We start from the raw sequence: 23,267 nt of genomic DNA on the forward strand, positions 1-23,267 counted from the left end.
CTAAATTATTATTTTTCCATTATTTTATTTTATTTTAAATTATTTTTTCAATGAACATTTATGATTCCCTCCTTTCTACTTTCCTTTAACACCTCCCCCCGCCAAAAGCAAAAGGAAAACCTTGCAACCAAAATATGTAAGTAAAACATTCTCACACTGACCAAGTCTAAAAATGTATATTTCACTCTGCATATTTTGTTTATCACCTCTGTCAAGAAATGAATAGCATTCTTCATCATTGGTCCTCTGTAATCATTGCTGGTTATTACATTGATCATAATTCTTATTCAATTTTTTAAATTTTGCAGTGTTGTTATTATAGCATGAACTGCTCCTCTGATTCTGCTCACCTCACTTTGCAGCACTTTCATACAGATCTTCCCAGGTTTCTCTGAAATCATATCTTTTGTCATTTCCTATGACACAGGTAAATTCCCATGACATAGTGGCTAGATCAGACATCTTGGAATCAGGAAGATGTTAGCAGTGTGACAATAATTGAGTCAATTAACCTCTCAGTCTCCCAGATAACTCTCTAGAACTAAAATTTACTAATGAGTTGTCAATTCCTGCAAAGGGGACGCCCATACTAGAAGATCTCTGTATCGATGAACTAACACATCCAGGCCCTGATCTTCTCCCCCCACCTACAAATCCCTAACATATAGTTTAAAATGGAACTTTGTTGAATTCATTAATATATACATGTATATGTATATACTTTTATATGTATATATATAATATATAGATAGATTTGTCTACACTATTTGAATTTAATCATAATCTCATGGGAAAAGCAAGGCAAACTTTTATAGAACAGAAGGGAATTCCTCAATAAACCCACTCACATGCAAGCATGCAAGCAGAATTGCTCCTAAACTATGAGCCTTTTGTCACATTATTAAATATCTCTAAGGAAGGTTTTATTTTTAATACCCTACCTTCCTTATCATGATCTGCTAGAAAGTCCTTAACTGTTTACAGGAAAGGAAGCTTTCACCATGTACATGGTTATTTTTTTAACCTTTTTGTGTGTGTGTCCTGGGTCCCTTAGGCAGTCTTGGGAGACCCATAGAGCCTTTCTCAAAATACTGCTTTTAAGGAAATAAAATAAAATACAAAGGACTGCCAGTGCCACCAATTATATTGAAATTTAACTAAGAAATTATTAAAATAATAAATTCATGTACCCCAGATTAAGACAGCCCAATCTAGCCTAATTCTTCTTTCCTATAATCTTAATTTCTTCCTTCTTTTTCCATCAGTGATAATGACAAATGTTTGACTCATTTTTGCTCTACAACAATCCCATCATATTCATAAAACAAGCTGTCAATTACTCTTTTGTCATATAATTTTTTACCTAATTCCAATTAAAAAAAACTTTTTATTGGAACTACTTTTAACCATTGATTTTTTTAAAAAAAATTTATATGAATCAGAATCGGTTACAGCAAATAATCAAATTTCCAATATGATGAAAACTCAAGTGGAATAGGAACTCTGTTGTTTTGTGTATTATTATGTGTTAATGTTTAGTGAAAATATCTTTTCAAGATAATGGGAGCAGGGGGAAGACCACACATATTTAGAATGATTTGACTCAATTCCTATATTATATATAATTCCAGTCCATGTATACACATTCCTATATTTTGAGAATATAGCATTTGGAGCTTTCCTACTTATGTGGGCCTCCCCTGAAAAACTAGCATTGGTTCAGGGCACTCTTAAGTGGATCCAGATACACTGAAGAGCAGAACATATCAGTTTCCACCGATTTACTAGTAAGTTAAAGGAGACAATTATTAAAAGCAAAGGAATTTCATTAAATAGGATAGAGAGAATAGTAGCAATAGAACATTTCCTCAATAAACCTGGGTCACACAACTTTCCCAAAAATATACATATGAAAAGTGGAGAAGTAGATACATATTAAAGATTGTACTTGAAGAATGTATATTTAGGGAACACATGGTCAGATCATATACATGGAGGACAAACTCATTCCCCTAATAAAACCCCAAGTTTTATTTCAACATCATTATGATAATTTTTTTGGACCTTCCCCCATTTGGTATTTAAATCAATACTGTTCCATGATGGTCTCTTGTGACTCTATAGCTATATTTACATGTAATCTTTGTTGCTTGTCAATTGTCTCATGGTTTCTGGTTGCTGAACTTCCCTGAGATACTTTTGGGTTGATCATTTTGGATTAAAAAGAGGTCTTCGCTAGTTATCTATATACAAATTCATCTTCATCTACCTCTCTGCTCTTAATGACCCAGAAAAATAATTTACATATCTATATACAGAGAGAGAGAGAGAGAGATTTTAAAAGGGAACAATTCACTGTTGATTATATGTATTCATATACATATGTATGTATATATGTTTGTGTGTATGTTTAACTTCTAGCTTTAAGCTTCTCCACAATAATTCCACAGTCAATTTGATAAATGAACATTTCATCTGCTATAAGTTAATTGAAGTCTTTGAGGAAATCTATTCAGTTAAGATATTATGATATAAAGACAGAGTGCTGAATTCAGAGCTATATCCATATCATGGCTCTGATACTTGTTTTAACTCTCTGAGATTCACTTTTCTCAATCATAAAATGTGGTCAATAATACTTGTCTAATTATAGAGGTTTTAAGAGAGGTACCAAAGAAATGTGAGATATTACTAAATAGTCATTAAAGGAACTTATGCTGGTCTTCCATTTAGAAATGTGTAAACTTACTTGTTTGAATGGCAAGAAGACAAAAACCCTCAGAATTTGTTTCTTTAAAACACTGTAATATCAAGAGCCTTCTCTAATTTTATTGTAATTATCAAGAACTATCATCTTGAACTGCCTAATTTGTCTTACTTGGGTTTATAGATAAAGTTTGGAAGTGGAGAATTCATGGGATCATAGAGAGCATTAGAAAGGACCTTGGAGGTCACTGAGTCCAATCTGTAGATGAGGAAAATGAAGTAAAAAGAGATTGAATGATTTACCCAATGTCACACAGCTAATAAAGTCCTAGAGGCAAAAATCTGAATTCAGATCTTCAAGATTTATAAGTTCAGCACTTTTGCAATACAATACCTAGAAGGCAAGCTGAGCCTTAATGCTGATTCTATTCATTTAAGCCAAGCCCCTACTTATTTCAGAAGAGTCTATTTGTAGGCAAAAAAAGTACCGTATAATCAAAATCATTTGTGCAGCTCAAACTCTCTACACCATTTTAGTGCTTCTATTATTCAATATAATTTAGGACTTTAAAATGAAATAAAAATGAGCCAATTGAAATGAACATCCAAGAAACTCTTTTTTGCTGGAAACCTTGATGACCTGCTTCATCAGTCTTATGTGCCAGAAAATCTTTGTCTGCTCTGTGTGAAATGAAATGATCCTACCCCCTCTTTTTGTAAGTTCAGGGCTGGGCTTTTTTCACCAGCACCCCAAAGCTGTTTGCAATTGAAAGCAGCCAAGTATGTCCATTCCTATACAAGCTAATGCTATTTTATATAGGTAACCTTCATTCCTATTGGGGCTTATTTTTGCTTAGGTCATTCACATAGCTTTAACTCTAATGGCTTTTAATGCTTTCCACTTGGGAAGTCATACCATCAATTGAAGTGTTTAAGCTTTAATTATGAACTTTGAGCACCATTTCACTTAGACTGCCACTGAAGCATGCCCTGTTTCTACTCATTCTCTTTGATAACAAAGAAGACCAGAGGATGAGAGGGAGAAAGGTGAAACTTACTGGCAAATCAACACCATCTAGCCAAACCTGCTTCTATGGTCTAACTGGAAACAAAAAGTGTGTCCTTAGGAAACTCTTAGTAATTTTCTCATTTTCAAGGAATCACCAATGAACCCTTTCAGTAAAACTGCTAGTTGTCAAAGGGCAGAGGAAGTCTGATCCTGTGGTTCTGTAAGATGGAATTTATTAAAATTCTGCCCTTTTCCTTATGTCATTCATTAAATTAAGCAATCAGAAATCACATGGAAGGTCCCTATGTAGCTGTAACATAGAGTCAGAGAAAACTGACCCAATTTCTCCAGGCTAAAAATAAACTCTCCAGGAACTACTGACTTCCTCACCAAACCAATAGCTTGTTTCACAGAGCTGGAGGCAACCTTGGTGATCATTTCCAGAGGTGTTAGACTTATAGTTGGCAAAACTCTGGAGAATGGCCTGAACCAGATTAAAATTAAAACTGCAATACAACATAGATAATGCTAATTTGTGGATTTCTAAGTCATTATGTAGTCTATCATCAAGTCAACATGTAGCAGGGATCTATTTCTATTAGAGTATGATACTACTGATTTAGGTGTAATCCCTCATTCTTTAGAGAATGGAATCTCCTTGAAAGCAGTTACAACTTTTCATCTTTGTCTTTTTATCCCCAATGCCTAACACAGAGCCTGACACAAGAAGTGAGTCCTTAATCAAGGCATATTGATAGTTGTGACTGATTAATGAGAAAACTGAGGCTCATCCAAGTTTGTATGGCTAATCAGTAGCCAACTTAGAATCTGAACATAAGTTCTTTGATACCTTTTTGTCCCTACAAGGTTGCTGAGATCAGATTGAGTAAAGAGAACAGTACCCCTGACTTGTAGTTGATCCAGAGAACTACTCTGTGATGGGATGCTGTTCCATGTAATTTGAAGAGTTATTATCTTCTCCTTTCTTCTCCTCCAACCAAAGCTAATCCTAACTCCTGACCTTTCCTCCATTCAGGGTAGTATGAGAGAGAGAGAAAGGAAACACAACTGGCAAATGCCATGGAGACAATAATTCAAGCAGATACCCAAAGGACAAGAACATATACCCTTACCATTGTAGTTAATTAGACTATCCTAAGTACTGATACTTCTGTGTTAATGAAGGGCAACCAGGAGAACTAGGGGAAGAATATTAGAAAGAAGGCCACCAATAGCCCCGTCTATAACCAAAGATCAATAACTAAGAGCATGTTAAAATCAGATCGTGACCAAAATCAGATATTCTGAGACAGTCCCAAACTTTCTCAGTTCATGGCAACCTTACAGTCCCAATAATTTTTTCAAGTCTCTAGATCTCCTCTCCCATACCTAAAAGTTCCATTTATTAAGTAGACTCCAAACTACTTTAAAAATAGTTGGTGTTTTAATAATTTAGTGGTTGTTTGAAAAAATAATATATATATAGAAAGAAATAATAATTTTAAAATAATTATAATTGCTAATAAGATAGGTGGACCTTTGGAGTACAGAACAACTCCTTAAACTTTGGAATTTGATTGGAAACCATCATTTTTGCTATTTGACCATTGATTTTTGCTGACACTTGCCTTTTAATCATAGCAACAACCCAAAATACTGTTTCACAAGCATATGATGTTTCAAAGGGAAATAGGATTCATTAAGATTTCAGGTCTACTGTGTTTCCCTCAAAATTTAAAATATCTGTTGGTTCTTAATCTTTGTTTAATGAGTGGATGGATGGATGGATGAAAAAAGATCCGAGATTATCTGGGTAGGGCTAGACCTAGAACCCAGTTCAATTCTTCCACTCAATTGCATTTCTTCTGTATGGGAAGGTAAAAGAAAATGTTTAAAATTGATAATTGAACCTTGTTTTGGGTGAAGTAATTTGAAAGACAGCCATGGGTAAGTGCTTTTTAGGAGCTTCATAGATGAATAGCTTATAACATAATGATTAAAATCCAATTGTTTGAATACCAATCAGATGCTTTGAATCGCATTAAGTGAGAAGACTTAGCTATCACAAGCTGTTGAATTTCCATGACAGATACTTGCCCAGGGACAGATGAATCAAGAATGATATTACTGGCAAACAGAACAAGGAATCCTCACAGCACTAGATAACTCATGCCACATCTACTTGATATCACTGGCTTCCAGGTCCCCAAGTTCCAATATAACTCCAAACTGAATCAAACTTCCCATGCTAGTCAGAGTCATACCCAAAAAGATCCATGTTTTATCCATGCTCCTACCTTATCTGAATTAGCCACTCTAGAAGTAGGGTTGGTGAAGCCTTTACCATGCTCAGAGCTGGTTTGGTGACTTTCTTATCTCTAGTCTTTCTATTATATCAGAAGAGGTCTAAAGTTCATGTGAGTTTTCTCCTATAGAAACTCCATTACACTGGATATCATTTTAATGATTATCCAGACTCCTTTGCTTCTCCCTCTCTCTGTTCTTTGGTATTTTGTTGATTGTCTTAAACTAACTTAAAATAACTAACATTAATGTCTAACTAAATGCCAATTATTATCCCATCTCCATTTCTTGTCCATGCTTCCATGTTTCCCTGCCTTCTTCTCCACTTCAATCCCAATATCTATATAGATATCATATAACTGGGTAAATTTTTCCTGATGAAATGTTTGTTTTTCTGAGCAGCTCATATAACCACCAGAAATGTAAACATAAGCATAGTCAGCTCTAGTTGGAGCATTTACATGAACCTTTGAATAAAATTAGACTCTCAGTCTGCATTTCATATAGTCAACAGAACTTCTGGCTTTCCTGGAAGCCCTTGATACATTTCTTCTATCTTTACAAGCTAAGCCTTTGTTGAGAAGTTAGTCAATGTGGAGAGGGAATAATAGATGCTTAATTAAGGTCCAAGAAGTGATAGAGGCTCTGGGAATATAGCTCCTGGTGATGCTCTCCTTAACACTTAGGTTTTAGCTCCCAACTTTTCAGACAATAGGCTATATCATCAAGACAACTCAGGAAAGCATCTTTCTTTTGTAGCATCAAGATTGTGATTGGGAATTTGAAATCCCTTTATTACAAAATCAAAGCTGCCTCCTTATTTCTGGTGTAGTTTGTGCAAATGGTGTTGCTAAGGTAATGCTGAAGGAAGGTGGTCTCATCACCTGGTCTCTTGAGGCAAAAATCATTTTGGTTTCCATGAACATCAACCCTGGAACAATCAAGAAAAACATTAGTAATGACTATAAAGGGAAGCACATATGAAGAGGAAGGCTTCCTAATGAACCACTCAAGTCTGTTAAGCATTGTTGCCATGGTGATTATAGGAGGGTTGGATTAATTAAGGCCTGAACAGATGTTGTGAAGTGTGTAGTATGCACTATTCTCTGTTTGTAATTAAAGAGGGAGTGTGTGTATGTTAGGGAGAGAGAAAGACACACACACACACACACACACACACACACACATACATTGGTCACAATTGATGGTTTCTCAGGTGACAGGAACCAATGATGACTTCCACAACTCTCCTCCATTGCCTGCTGACCCATGACACATTCCAGACAGAGTAATAATTTAAATGACTATGGATTCCAGGCACGTTTTCTTTCTTTCTTTTTTCTTCCCATTGTGATTTATGAGAGAAATTGCAAAATACAAAACATGGTTTAGGATCAGTAGGTTCAAACAACGCATCTGTCTGCAACTAAGGTAAAATGAGACTGCATAATTGCATCCTCACCAGTCTGCCAGGATCACTCAGCACAGTGGAGCTGTGTTAGTGGCCAGGATGTTCAGGGGGGCTTGCCAGCAATGGGAAGAGTGCCAGGATAGGCCCCCTGTCCTGCCCAGCTGCCATAGAGAGACTTCCCTGAGAATGTCACTAATGACTAAAGACATGGACTTCATAAAATACCAATTAAGTTCTCTGGCTTAGCATATATATCAATGTTCTAATGTTAATAGTTTTAGCAAAGGTATGAAGTCAGCTCCAGATTGAACTGGTTTCTTTGTGTCTTCTTTAGGGGTAATATCCACCAGTCAATCAGCAAGTATGGATTAAGTGCTGGTTTATCTGCCAGAGATTGTGCTAAGAATTGAGGATTCAAGTCCAAAGAATGAAACAATCCTTAGTTACAATGAACTTATATTCTAATGGGGAGATAAGTACATATAAAAATATATGTAGCATAAATATAAAGTTAATACAGGTCTATGTATTTATATAGACATATATGCATGTGTAAACACATTTCTATCTACTCATAACAGAAATATGAATATATTTATGTAGTTAAATGTGGTGCCCCATAGCAAAGTGGATAAAGCTCTACCCTCAGGTGGGGCAGCCAGGTGGCACAATGGACAGAGAATCAGCCCTGGAGTCAGGAGTACTGTAATTCAAATCCAGCCTCAGATACTGATAATTATCTAGCTGTGGACCTTGGACAAGTCACTTAACTCCACTACTTTGCAAAAAACAAAAAAACAAACAAAAACTCCTCCAAAAAACAAAAACTCCCCTCAGAATCAGGAAAACTGAATTCAAATCCAGTTTCTTAAATATATTGACTATTTAGTCCTGGTCTCTCATGGTTCTAAGAAAACTTCTAGAACTAGCAGTTGATCAAGGCTGTTCAATCAATATTGAGCCCCTTCTCACTGGGAGTTCTCTTCACCAATGAAATCATAAACCTGGACATCCATGCAAAAATCACACATGCACCAAGATGGAAGCGTAGAGCTCCAGTCAGCTTGGCAGACAGCATAGATGAAAGAACTCTGGACTATGAATCAGGAGTCTGGGGTTCTAGTCTCTATCAGTTAAATATTTATGGAAGGATAAGCCACTTCACCATTCTGTGTTGAGATGTCTTGTAAAATAAGGGGGTTTTAACTGATGGTTTCCTAAGATTATAGACTCTCAAAGCAGGAAAGGACCTCAGAGGCCATTTGTTCCTACCTAAATTTGAACAGGAATTCCCCTATCTCATTCCCAACATGTAGTCACAGAAAGCCCCAGAGTGAGGGTAAATTTGCTACTTTGCTAATCAATACATTTCAACTTTGAGACAGCTCTTATTTAGGAAGATTGTTCCTTTCATTGAACAAAATCTGTCTCTGTTCAACTTTTACCCACTGTTCTTAGTTTTACTTTTTGGTTCCAAGTCAAAAAAATCTAATTTCTTGAAATACCTGAAGACTGGAGATCATAGTCCATCTACTTCATAGAATTTTCATTTTATTATATTTTAATGAATAAAAATTCATTTATCACCCTTTCACCTCCCCTCCCATAACTGAAAAATAAAGAAAAGAAAAACAAAATCCTTGTAATAAATATTCTGTCAAGCGTCAAAAATTCCTACATTGACTATGTTCAAAAAGATATTTCATTCTGTACTTGGAGTCTATCACTTCTTTGTCAGGTGATGGGGAGGGTGGAGAGAACAAACACCTACTATATGTTCTGTGACACCTACCTGCCATGGGCAACATGCTACATCAACCATTCTTTGGAATCATATTTGACTAATGCTCTGATCAACTAAGTTTTTAAAATTGTCTTTATAACACAGCTGTTATTTTTCAATTATTCCCAACCCTTCATTGTACAAATTAAAAGTCCTATAAGAGATAAAAATGACTTGCTCATGATCAGTCAGACAAGAGAAGTGTTAGAGTCAGGATTTGAATCCAGGTCAATCTGACTTTAAGTCCTGTGTTTTTGCCTCTGTCCCATAATATATCTTTCCAGAGCATGGGATTTTTATTATCTCTTAATAGACAAAGTGGTCCTCACTTCTGGAAAGTGATATGACTTTGTATGGGAGAAGAAAAAGTTCCAGGGAGGGGTCCTCAGCTTATTCAGCTGGTGACCACATTGTTGCTTTTCCAGTTGAGCAGAAAATAGAAGAGCTATTAAAACATTGGCCCTGAAATGAATTCATTCGCTAAGGGAAAAATGGCATGAAGCCAAGGCCCTCCTTCCACACCTGTTTCCATTAAGAGTTTCTTCACATGGGAGTAATGGGTGTATTTGTTTGAGCATTAAGCTCCCAAAGGGTCCTTCATCAAAGCTTCCCCACTCTCAATTGCTAGCACCATTCCCTCCAAGGCTACCACTCCTCTCCTTTACATGTGCGGTGTGTATCTCCTTATTTGTATATGTGTTTCCCCCACTAAAATGTAAGCTCCTTGAGGGCAGGTCCTATTTTTATTTTTGTCTTTGTATACTTGGCACTTAGTATAGTGCCTACTAGCAAGGAGTAGTGAGCAGAATGCTGGTATTGGAGATAGGAAGACTCAGGTGCAAATCTTGTTTTAGATACATGCTTCTATGTGTGGCAGCATAAGTCTAGACATAAGTTACTGACTTGCAGTTGTAGAGGGAGGGTTTTGCCAATAAAAATTCTCTGTATCAATGAAATCAATCTCAGACTTTATTCTCTGAACTTTAGCAAAATGCCTGCAATATATAGTATATACCTAGTAAATGATTGCTTTCTTGACTCCCAGACATTTTTTAAGATCACTGTTGCTCCAGACCAAACAATTCCACCCACACTCCAGGCACCCCAGAATTTTAAAAAGGACTGTTTTTATAACCTCTAACAGATGTCTTTTTTAACCCCACATCAAGATAAAATAAGATACTCACTTTTCCCAAGTATATCCTCTTTAGATCAAAATGTATATAGTATGAGTTTCTTGAGGCCAGAGACTGTGTTCGACTTTCCTTTGTTTTCCTGGTGATTAGCACAATATCTCACAGAGAGTGGATGTTTAAAACATTTATTGATTAATTATTGGTTGGTATTGATATCTATTTAGAAAATCAGAGAAGGCTTCATGGAGGAGATGGCAATACATGAAGGCTTGAGGGAAGGAAAGGCTTTGTATTATGATTATGAATACAATATTCATAATGGCTTTCATTCCTTAGATTGCCAGTAATTAAATTCTGTGTATGGAAGAAAAATCCCACTTTGCTACAAAATCATTATTAAACTTTTCTGTCAAGTGCCTTACATGACATGATTTCTGTTCTTCTGTCTCTTTGGGGTATCTGAAAGATGTCTATCATTTGAACTAGTGACTGCTCAGATCTCTTCTCTGTGTCTGAAGTTGGGTGAAGCATGGTACTGAGGGAAAGTTTGAGGCTTCAACCTCTGAGTTGTTTAGTTATTTCATCCTATGCCAGGCTGCCATAGGGTTACCACTTTAATGCCAGTCACTATCCTAAAGATGGGTACTGTTGACTGCAAGGGAGACAAGGCAGGGAGTGTGGATTAGATCAATGCAAATTCATCATCACTAGAGGGAAAAACTCAAAGCATGTGGTTGCATCTGTGCATACAAAGGACAACCCATTATCACCTCCAGATGTGGTCTGTGGTTCACCAACTCTTCAACTTAACTGTTAAATCTGTTGCACTTTCCACCTTTCTTATTATTTGAGGATTATCTCTGTTCTCTGGTGGGAGAAACCACTATGACAAGGTTATGGAAGTAGTTAGCAGAGATTAAGATTTTCCTTTGGAATTGGCTGAGATTTATTTTCATGTTTCTGGTTGCTAATGAGAAGCTTGGCTATGCTTTAGATTTCACTAATATTTACACCCTCCCCCTCTATCAAACGAAAATATATTTTAGATAATTTATCTGCTGAATACAATTGGGGGGTGGAAATGACTTGGGACTTAAGAGAGCCAGAACAGGCAAATACTTTAATATGAGGGAAACCATGGAAATCTTTAAGCAAAGTGGAGTTGACTTCAGTGAGTTGATTCAGCTGTGGTATTGCAATATATCCAGTAGGAAAATCTCCTTTTGTTCAATATGTCTAGTTCAGAGAGAGAACTAGGGGACTTTGTCCTCCACAAAGACTGGTATAGTATCCTCAAAGCATCATTTAGGAACTTTGTAATTAACACAACACCCTGTTTGTTGACCTGTCAGCTAAATAAAGTGAGATAATCCTCTCTCCTTGCCTAACTACCTTCAATATGAAGCATGAGATTCTCTTCCTTAGAATCTCCTAGATGGGAGAGTAGATAGAGCACTGGACTTGGAATCAGGAGAATGGGAGTTCAAATCCAGGCTCTGACATTTACTAGCTGTGTGACCTTGAGCAAATCACTTAACCTTGATTGCCTTGCATCCAGGGCCATTTCCAGTCATACTTGATTCATATCTGGCCACAAGACCCAGATGGCTCTGGAGAAGTGAGACTGGTGACTTTAGCACAGCATCCCCTCACTCAAATTCAATTCATATGCTTGTCATGGCATCACCTTCCTGATGTCATGGTCTTCTTTGAGAATCAAGAACATTATCATCATCGTTATCATCATCATCATCATCATTTACTTTTTGCAAGGCAATGGGGTTAAGTGACAGCTAAGGTCACACAGCTAAATAAGTATTAAGTGTCACATTTGAACTCAGGTCCTCCTGACTCCAGGGTTGGTGCTCTATCTACTATGCCAGCTAGCTGCCCCTCTCCCTTAGAATCTTAACTTTCCTTACTTCTTTCAAGTCAGAAGGTTATCTTCTACAAGAAGTCTTTCCCAATCTCTCTTACTTCTAGAACTGAAATTTCCTCTGTTGGTTAGATCTGCTTTATCCTATATAGCTTATTTGTTCTTCATTATTTGCATGGTTTCTCCCCTATTAGGTTGTGAGTTCCTCAAGAGATGTCATATAACATAGTGCTTGGCACATGATTGGTACTTAATAAATGATTATTGACTGACTTAAACTAAGAAAGTTCATTAATTTGCTGGTTGCAAATAAACTTAGAGTTCCTGCCAAAATGCATATATATATATATATATATAAATATGTGTGTGTGTATATACATATATATATATATAAATATGTGTGTGTATACATATATATATATACATATACATATATATATATATATATATATATATATATATATAGAGAGAGAGAGAGAGAGAGAGAGAGAGAGAGAGAGAAACCAAGGGGAAAAACTATGTAAAGGAAAGAGGAAAACTTCATTAGATGTTTTTCAGGCAAGTTATCTGACTGACTCTTTTTAGGAACCTGGCACATGGGCTATGTACTTTTATTCATTTATTTATTGAGTGCTCACTATCTGACTAAAACTGTGTGCTAGTCACAGAGGAATATTGAGATTGCCAAATATTAATAACAAGAATAAGAACACATTTAGAGCAATGAAAATGTTCTCATTTATGCGTGTGGTATAGTAAAATGAAGAACAATGGATCTAGAAAGTGTCTAAGCAAAAACTCCCAAACAGCCATTCCTTTTAAAAATGAGGCCTCATTTTAGTTCAATCTCTCAAGGTGTCTATAAGAAAAATTAATAGAAGGAAGAAGAAAGAGATGGATATCTTTAGAGTATATCATAAACATATAAAACATTTACAGAAATTCCTTTGGTACAAATAGACCTTTCACAAGGCAAAAGTAAAACCCCATAAAAAATGCCATTGGGCTTGTCAAATAGAATGAAAAGAGGTTTATCTCCAGGAAAGATCCAATGAAATGGTTAAGATCCAAGACTGGAATCAAAAGATGTTCCCTGGGTGACATCCACATGAACCAGTTGATAAAGAAGCATCTAATAGATAGCTTTGTCATGTTTTTTTTTTTTTTTTGGTTTCCAGAAATGGAAGAAGTTATGGAAATAAATTAGGGTCAGATCATTGCCTTCAAAAATGACAGAAAAATTATCCTTAAGTTGTCTGAATTTATTTGATTAATGCAGATTATGCAAGAAATTGATTGAAACTGTGAAAGCAGAATAAAATGAGGAAAGAGTACAGAGGCAGCAATAGATTATTGGTCTAAGAAGAGGATTCATGTGAGCAAATAGTAGAAGATGAAGCTAGGATGAGCCTAGATTGTAGTCTAGGATGTCACACTAAGGAATTTATATATTATCTTTCAAGTAATGTGGAATTAGACACAATTTTTTTTGAAAAGAAGAAAGATAAGAAAGTGGTGCTTTAGGAAACTTCATTTGTCTATTAGAATATGGTTATGGAGAGAAAGAGGCTAGCCAGCTAGCCAGGAGGCTATTATAACTAAGTCATAAAATGATGAGGGCAAGGGAGATGGAAAGGCAGGGACAGAAAAGTGAAAAATTTCCAAGCAGGATTCAGTGATTTACTGAATTTATGGAATGAGGAAGAAAAATCAATGTAAAATGAGCCTTGAGCCAGTATGATGACTGAGAGAATAATGGTGTCATTGACAGCAATAAGGAAATGAGAATGATCCAATTTTATGGAAAGAATGTGATGTTTATTTCTTGACATCCAAATTCCTTTAAAAGGTCTACTCTGATGCCTCATCAAAACAAAAAGGTCAACCCAGAATTTTGAAAGCTATGTTGAATGAATGCAAAGTCTGGCAGATTTCACCAACCAATAAGATTTGGTGTATGATCTCTGGGTCACACTGTATTTGCTGTCCAAGGAGCAGCCTGGCAATAACCTCAGAGGTCACCTATTCTAACCTTGTCATGTTTTTGGAAACTAAAGGTCAGAGAAGTCAGCACTAGGTTTACTAGGAGATTAATTATTTAGTCATTGTGACCAAGAAACAAATATAAAATCATCCTCAGACTTATATTTTCTTCCATTTTTCACTGAGGGAGTGGAATAAAGGACAGAGTAGCCTAAGCCTCACATTTGGGATTTTTGTAGCAATGATTTCACTGAGGATACTATAGATTCTTGAGTCTTACCTGGTGGCCAATGAGATATGGTCCTAGAGAAAATGAGTCTTATAAATATTTGCAATCTTTCTATGCTATAAGTGACATAAAAATATGTGATGAAGTTGTAGCAATGGGGAAGGATAGCTCATAGATTTTCCCTATAGAAACAAATTAGAGAGATGGCAGATTTGGTTTCAACTTAAGATCAAAGGCAATAAAGGACACATTTTAGGGGCCTTTGAGAATGTAATTTACATAATTTAAAGTATTTTTATTAGAATATTAAAAGGGAAGAGGCAAGCTTTTTGAAGACAACTTCTTTGGGAAATCACATTTAATAATGGCAAATTGACTGGAAGGTTTAGAATATAGATTCACTATTTGTTGATCAAAAAAATCAGGAATTAGATTTGGTTGAACAAAATTCAGTCTTTATATCTCACCTCTTATAAGTTATATCTCCTATATGTAAGTTGAAATCCTATCAGATTCTCTGACAGATGTAAACTTAGAGATTACTTTATTTGATGACCCTGTGATTATCAATTTCAAATAGGGTATAAATAAGGGAGATGTATGCTTACCTTTGTCATGGAGGGGGGCCTTTTTAGTGTCCAAAACAGAGCAAGATTTCCTATATATGTTAAGGTTTTTCCAGATTCTTAGGGTTGAAAATGCCATTTCATTCATTGCAACAACCTCCAGAATACTACTTGGTCACCTAAATGAGACCCATACTTCCCCCATCAAGAAGAAAGAAGTGAAGGAAGGAAGGAAGGAAGGAAGGAAGGAAGGAAGGAAGGAAGGAAGGAAGGAAGGAAGGGAGGGAGGGAGGGAGGGAGGAAGGAAGGATGGATGGAAAGAAGTGAGGGAGGAAGGAAGAAAAACTCATCTAACAATATTCACAGGGAAAAAAAACACATAGGGAAGAACATAGATTGCCTAGGCTAGCTGCTCTTTAGAGACTCACCCTGTCAGAGCTAGGGAAAGCTGGGGAAACAAAACATAGTGAATCTGATGTAAATGGTTCAAAATATGTTCCCAGAAATGTAAGTGGTTCAAAATATGTTCACAGAAAACCCTTTGCAGGGAGGCTGAGATGTCACACATTGTTAAGGATTACAGTGACCATTCAGCTGATGTTGCTCAAAATTGTGTGGTTAATGTTCAACAAGGCTCCTTCATGAAAAAACTTCCAGTCATCACCTCAAAGGAGAGCTGCAAAAGTTTCTAAAGAAGGAACTTATTCACACTATCAGAAATGAGCCAAGAAGACATTCCTACTAATAGAATAGCTTAGCTCTAGCTATGAGAGTATTCTCTGAGCATCTGGTAGTTTATGATGCTAGAGACTGAGGTATGGGGGGTAGAATTTTATTATGGAAAAAAACCACCTAAATAGGATTTGAACTAAATGAAACTTTCTATGGAAGAGACGTGTCTCTTCTATAGTCTAACGGGTCTCTCTCCCTACATCCCTCCATGGTTTTGCTGTTATCTCTTTTTTTTTTGGATTTTTGCAAGGGAATGGAGTTAAGTGACTTGCCCAAGGTCACACAACTAGGTAATTATTGTGTCTGAGGTCAAATTTGAACTCAGGTCTTCCTGACTCCAGGGTTGGTGCTCTAGCCACTGCACCACCAAACTACTCTGGTAATCTTTTCATATAGATAATTTCAGTGAGGGTAAAATGGGAATGACACATTGGAGTTTGGTCCTTTGGTATGAGAGAGGCATCTGGAACAATAGTAGAGACCCTAATGTGTAGACTGGCAACTGTGGCAGATGTGCTGACTGATTCAAGGCCTTGAGATTGTAACATTTCCTTAAATAGATGAATTATGATGTATTCCTCTTGACCAAGCTTGTAGAGAAGAGTGTAAAGAATTTCTATAGTCTCTTAAAAAAAACCCCTAAACCCAACAAGTGGACAAATTAGCCAACCCTCCCCACCCCCAGTGTGATGTAGTTAGGATCAGGCTACCTGACCAAGCTACCATGGTTGGCATTCCTTCTTCTTTGATAAATCCTTCCCATTTCCTTTCAGAGAATGCCAGCTTTATGAAATGTCAACTCAATTGGGAAAATTATACAGACTTATGAAATTGCTTAGAAATCTAAAAATAAAACCCTGTTTTTCTAGATGACTGAGAGCAATTTGTAGCATCTTCATTTTTATCCAGGGTTCAGGTTAAAAGGGAACTCTCATCAAAATTCAGTGTAAGCCCCAACTCTGACATTATTAGGAAATCCTCAGTTACCATAACGATTTCTGAAAAAAAATGATGACACAAGGTTAATGTGGAACTAAACATAACGAGATCCCAACTTTTTAAACAAATTTTAACTTTAGCTGACATTTAAATAGAATACATGCAGACAGGACCACCAGAGAGGTGATTGATTGGCAAATAGGATATAAGATAATGAGAGCTCAGGCAGGCTAGTTAGAATTGGAATAATGAATTATCTCCTGGCCAAGAGCAAATGAGCCAAGACATACCCTGGAAAAACTATGGAAAGTTGGCTTTCAGTGGGACCAAGTAATTCAAATGCTTTCCCTTATTTGTCTTTCACTGTGATACATTTTCATTTTGGCTTCATTAAAGAAAAGATTAAAAGTTCTGATAGACATATTAATGAAGGCCACAGATTATTGTATTCCTAAATGCCCAAAGTGCTTTATATAGAAGTAGAGCATATATAATACAGATTAATTTTGCTGTCAGCTAGGAGAAAAAAATTTTATGGAAATGAATAGGACTTAGTCTTCACATGCCAAAGAAAGTTTGAAAGCCTGAGGCTAGCAACTGAAATCACCCTGTCCAAACTATTTTATAAAGAACATTTTACTATTTTGAGTGACTGGGTTAAGAAGTAATTGGAAAGAAGTGTAATAGAATATCTTGCGCAGAGGAAAAGGAGTTAGGCAGTATAGACCCTGCTTGGACAGCCAATCAATATCACACTATCTCAGAAGGGACCTCAGGGACCATCCATACAATACAACCAGTAACTGAACAATTATTCCATCTGCAGCATTCCCAACAAATGGGCATCCAGGCTTTGTTTGAAGATTTCCAATTCAGAGGGAGCTACTATTCACTGAGGGATCTCATTCAGTTTTTGGATCACTGTATTAAGAAATTTTTTCTGGAGGGCAGAGTCAAAACGGCAAGGAAAAGGCAGTGACTCCTCTGAGTTCTCTCCAAACTCCTCTGAAAACATTTAAATAATGCCATAAAAAATCCCTGGAGAATAAAAACCTAGAAAAAGGATGGGGTGAAATAATTTTCCAACCAAAGACAATTTAGCAGGGCAGGAATGGCTTGTCTCACCTGGATGAGAATGGACTACAATTCAACACAGGCTGTGCCAGCACAGACCCAACCAGCAAACAAGGAACAGATCTTGGAAGCCACTGAATCAAGATTAGCAACAGCTGCTTCTTCTGGAGCTCTCAGTCCACAGATAGTAAGGGGTTGGAACTGATCAGAAGGAGATCCTGGGGTCTCTTGGCTAGCACTGAGGCAGGACTCTATTGCTTTGACCATACTCAAATTTAGGTCACAGTCCTGAGTAGTAATCCAAGGATAAAGAGGAGCACTAGTACACCAGACACACTGCAGTCACATTGGACCAGGGACCCTCATCATAGTTCTAGGGCAGAAAGTGCTCATGGTCACTCAGATCAGAACACGGACCAGGAGAGTAATAAACCTTGGAAGAACTGAAAATTTACAGGTCCCTAGAAGTATCTCTGAAAACAGCTACTCCAAATCTTTGAAGCTGGGGACCTCTACTCCTGGAAGCAGAGTCCTACTTTAACAAAGAGTTAAAAGTTAAGGAAAATAGATTGGAAAAATGAACAAAGAACATAAAAAATTCTGTGTATAGAAAATTATTTTGGTGACAGGGAAGCTCAAGGTCAGAAGGCGATAACAAAATCAAAACTCCTACATCCAAAACCTCCAAGAAAAATATGAATTGGTCTCAGGCTATTGAACTCAAAAAGAATTTTGAAAATCAATTAACAGAAGTAGAAGAAAAATTGGGAAGAGAAATGAGTAAATTATGCAGTAAATCATGAAAAAGAAGTCAACAGCTTGGTAAAGGAGACACACACACACACACACACACACACATACACACACAATACTGAAGAAAACAACACCTCAAAAAACAGACTAGGCCAAAAGGTAAAATGTACAAAATTGCCTTATAAAGAAGAATTGGTCAAATAGAAAAAAAAAGGCACAAAAAAATCATTGAGGAAAAAAACCTCCTTAAACAGTAGAATTGACCAAATGGATAAGGAAGTATAAAATGTCACTAAAGAAAAGAATTTATCTTTTTTTTTTTTTTGCAAGGCAATGAGGTTAAGTGACTTGCCCAAGGTCCCACAGCTAGGTAATTATTAAGTAGCTGAAGCTGGATTTGAACTCAGGTTCTCCTTACTCCAGGACTAGTGATCTATCCACTGCACCACCCAGCTGCCCCAATATACTAATATTTTAGCGAGGCAATGAGATTAAGTGACTTGTCCAAGGTCACATAGCTAGGTAATTATTAAGTGTCTGAGGTCACATTTGAACTCAGATCCATCTGACTCCAAGGTTGGTGCACTATCCACTGTGCCACCTAGTTGCCTATAAGAATTTCTTAAAAATTAAAATTGAAGAAATGGAAACTAATAATGTTATCAGAAATCAAAAACCAATAAAAACAAAAGTGAAAGAATAGAAAAAAAATAGAAGATATTGTGACAGATTTCATTGGAAAAACAAATGACCTGGAAAAATGGTTTCAGGAGAAATAATTTCAAAATTCTAGAATTACCTGAAAGCTATGATTAAAAAAACGTGCCTAGACATTACCTTTCAAGAAATTTTCAAGGAAAGCTACTCTGATTTTCTAGAACTAGAGAATAAATAGAAATTGAAAGTATACTCAGATCCACTCCTGAAAGATCCCAAAATGAAAACTTCTAGGTATATTAGGGACAAATTTCAGAGCTTCTAGATAAAGGAAAAATTCAAGTATCATGGAACCATAGTCAAGATAACACAAAATTTACCAGCTTTTACATTAAAGGAGGGGAAGGCTTGAAATATGATATTCGAGAGGGCAAAGGAGTAGGATTACAACCAAAAATCAGCTGTCCAGAACACCTGAATTTAATCTTTCAGGAGGAAAGAGTGGATAATCAATGAAAAAAAGGACTTTCAAGCCTCCTTGATGAAAAGACCAGAACTGAACAGATTCAAGAGGAGCATAAAAAGGTAAACAGGAAAGGGAAATCACAAGGGACTTAATAAAGTTAAACTTTACATTTCTTCATAGAAAGATGGTACTTGGAACTCATAAGAACTTTCTCATTATTAGTTAGAGGAAGCATACAATAAAGAGAAGGCACAGGTGTGAGTTGAATATGAGGGGGTGATATCTAAAAATAGTAAAATTAAGTGGTGAGAGGAATGCACTGGGAGAAAGGAAAAGGGAGAAGTAGATTCATCAAATTATTTCACATAAAAGAGGCAAAAACCAAACCATTTACAGTGGAGGGGAAGATCGAGGAGGTGATGGGGAGGGATTCTCTCTCATCAGGAGTGATTCAAAAAGGAAATAACATACACACTCAAATGGATATAAAAATTTATCTTACCTGACAGGAAAGTAGGATGGAAAGGGGATAATAAAAGGGTGGGGGGCAGAGATGGGGAGTGATAAAAGGAGGGTCGGTCGTTTGGAGGAAGTAATAGTCAGAAGCAAAACACCTTTGAAGAGGGATAGGGTGAAAAGAGAAAGAAAATAGAATAGACAGGGCAGGAGAATAGGATGGAAGGAAATATAGCTATCAATAGTAACTGTGAAAAAAAAATTGAAACTATCTCTGATAAAGGTCTCATTTCTCAAACATATGGTGAATGCAGTCAAATTTATAGAAATAAGTGCTATTCCCTAATCAATAAATGATTAAAAGATATGAACAGTTTTCTGATGAACTAATCAAAGCTATCTATAACCATATAAAAAATTCTCTAATTCACTATTGATTGGAGAAATGCAAATTAAAACAATTCTTTGGTACTTCTTCATACCTATTAGAATGGCTATTAGCACTGAAAGGAAAATGATAAATGTTAAAGAGGATATGGGGGAATATGAGACATTAATGCAGTCTTGGTGGAGTTGTGAACTGATTCAACTATTCCTTTTTTAAAATTTTCTATTTATTTAAGGCAATGGGGTAAAATGACTTGCCCAAGATCACACAGCTAGGCCATTATTAAGTGTCTGAGTTTGGGTTTGAAACCAGGTCCTCCCGATTCCAGTATTGGGCTCTATTCACTGTGCCACCCAGCTGCCCCTGATTCAACTAGTCTTTAGAGCAATTTGGAACTATGCCCAGAGGGTTATAAAAGTATGCATGTCCTTTGACGTAGCAATACCACTAGTATGTCTGTATTACAAAAGAAACTTAAAAATGTAAAAGAAAAGAACCCATATGTACAAAAATATTTATAGCAACTCTCTTCTGGTAGTAAAGAATTAGAAAATGAGAGTGTACCCATCAGTTGGGGAAGGGCTGAACAAATTATGCATATGATTATGATGGAATACTACTGTGGTCTAAGAAATGATGAGCAGGAAGCTCTCAGAAAAATGCGGTAAGACTTAGATGAGCTGGTGCAAAATGAAATGTACCGTGTACACAGTAACAGCAACATTTTAAGATGATCAGCTGTGAATGACTTAGCTATTCTCAGCAATACAATGAAACAAAACAACTCTGAAGGACTTATGATGAAAAATGCTATCTAGTCCCAGAGAAAGAACTGATGGTATCTGAAAATAGATGGAAGGATACTTTTCTAAACTTTATTTTTCTTGAGGGGTTGTTTTTTTATCTCTGTTTTCTTTCACAACATGACTAATATGGAAATGTTTTGCATGACTACACATGTATAACCTATATCTAATTGCTTGCCTTCTCAATGAGGGAATAAATGAGGAGGGAGGGAGAGAATTTGGAAGTCAAAGTTTTAAAAATGAATGTTAAAAATTGTTTCTACGTATAACTGGGGGAAAATAAAATACTAAAATAAATAGAAAAAAAAGAAAAGAAAGTTTTTTCCTGACATCAAGTATAAATTGAACCTTTGCAATTTCAGCTCATTCTTTCTATATTGTCCTTTTGTAGGGGTGAATGGAAGACTAATCTTTCCTCTCCAGGGTTCACTCTTGATTCTCTGACTTTCTTTACCAAGCCAGGATAGCCTTCTCACCCTGGAAGTTCCCTCTTCCCCTGGTCTTCTAATATTGTAAAGACATCCTTCCCTTCTGACTTCTTCTAATTCATTGCTTTCTCCTAGCACTTCCACTTCAAGGAAGGTGCTTTGGTTAGCCCTGATTTCTGTTTTCTTTGTACTCCACTCTTTTCTCTCCAAACTTTCTCCACCATGCTCAGAAGTGGGTACATTCTCCTCTTCTATCCCTGCCTTTACTGCCTCCTTTTACATCTGTAAGTTCCTTCAAAGCTGTGACTGTCCTTTCTAATTAATATTTGTTTTTCCAGAGCTGAGCGCAGGGAAAGGTAGTAGTTGACTCTGAGTGATGCTTCTTCTCTATAAGAGACCTTCAAATTTTGGAAAAAAATTTTGTGTCCTCCTTGAGTTTTCTTTTTCCCAGATCTCCAATTTCAACTGCTTTCAATTACATGAATACAAGGCTCTTCATTGGTCAGTCTGACTTCCTCTGGATTCTCTCATTGAAACTAGTACTTCAGTTTTTTCCTGTCTCTAAAGTGGAGATAATAAATATACTTAAGCTTTCCTAGACCTGCGTAGCACATTGATGTCTTAGAATAAGAGAGAGGATCATTTCAAAATATTTAAATATCTGAAGGCTTCTCAAGATGACATTGATCAAAGGGATCCTTGAATGAACTTCCAAAAGACCTGTTAAAAAAAGAATAGACCAAGAAAACCCTAAACTTTCTTTTTAGGAGCATTTTATTTGTTAAAAGGTAAAGAAACAAATGTCTCACTCAATCTTGGGTTATTAGTAGTCACTTTTGCAGGTCTGTAACGTTGAAGGCAATATGGAATTCATCTTTTTCACTACCTTCCTTGGCTTAAATTAATTCTTTTTATTGGATAATAGGATCCTTTTTATAGGATAATACAATCCTACTTTTTTTTGGTAAAGACATAAAAGACCATTGAGTTCAAACCCTTTATTTTACAGATGAAGGAAATGAGACTAAAAGAGGTTAAACAACTTGCCAAGATCTCATAGCTTGTAAGCATCTGAATCAGGATTCAAACTCAGAATGAAATAAAATAGCAATAAAAATGCCACTTCTGAAAAATTTTGAAACCTGGAAAGATTTATATAACTGATTCAAAATGTAGTAAGCAGAATGAAAAGAACAATTTACAAAAAGTTGATAATAATGTATAGGAGAACAACACTGAAGCACCTCAGAACTCTGCTCAATATAGTGGTCAATTATAATTTCAGAGGAAAAATAGTGAACTATACCTTTAATTTCTCAGAAAAGAGGTGGTAGGCATTGAGTTGGCATACATTTTCAGTTGTAGTCAATGTATTGATTTGTTTTATTTGACTATATTTGTTATAAGGATGAGGTGATGGGAAACTTCAGGAAATAGTAGCTTTAAAAAAAAGAAAAACAATTTTAAAAGAAAATAAAAAGATAGGAATCTAGATAATACATTGATTAGAGGGCTAGACTTGGAATCAGGAAAACTTTAGTTCAAATGTTTCCTCAGCATATATA

This window comes from Macrotis lagotis, chromosome X (genome assembly GCF_037893015.1).
Source record: "Macrotis lagotis isolate mMagLag1 chromosome X, bilby.v1.9.chrom.fasta, whole genome shotgun sequence".
NCBI classification, from domain to species: Eukaryota; Metazoa; Chordata; class Mammalia; order Peramelemorphia; family Peramelidae; genus Macrotis; species Macrotis lagotis.